Genomic DNA, 452 nt, shown 5'->3' with positions numbered 1-452 from the left:
CAGTCATCAGTTAAAACAGTCGACAGTCAAAACAGTCATCAGTCATAACAAACAGACATCAGTCGTAACAGTCATCAGTTAAAACAGTCAGTCATAACAAACAGTCATCAGTCATAACAAACAGTCATCAGTCATAACAAACAGTCATCAGTCGTAACAGTCATCAGTTAAAACAGTCATCAGTCACAACAGTCAGTCATAACAAACAGTAATCAGTCATAACAAACAGTCATCAGTCGTAACAGTCATCAGTTAAAACAGTCATCAGTTAAAACAGTCGACAGTCAAAACAGTCATCAGTCATAACAAACAGTCATCAGTCGTAACAGTCATCAGTTAAAACAGTCAGTCATAACAAACAGTAATCAGTCATAACAAACAGTCATCAGTCATAAACGGTCATAACAGTCATAACAAACAGTCGTAACAGACAGTCATCAGTCATAACAAAC

The 452-nt window shown here is 36.5% G+C and overlaps 1 protein-coding gene across 1 annotated transcript in view; it reads right to left on the bottom strand.

Moving 5' to 3' along the window:
• npdc1a (neural proliferation, differentiation and control, 1a) overlaps positions 1 to 452 on the bottom strand; it is a 29,684-nt gene that overhangs the window by 4,305 nt on the left and 24,927 nt on the right. The window lies entirely within an intron of this gene.

Source organism: Nematolebias whitei, chromosome 18 (assembly GCF_014905685.2).
Source record: "Nematolebias whitei isolate Nwh7 chromosome 18, NemWhi1, whole genome shotgun sequence".
NCBI classification, from domain to species: Eukaryota; Metazoa; Chordata; class Actinopteri; order Cyprinodontiformes; family Rivulidae; genus Nematolebias; species Nematolebias whitei.
The sequence above is the reverse complement of the archived record's forward strand: the minus strand, read 5'-3'. Positions and strand labels throughout refer to the sequence as shown.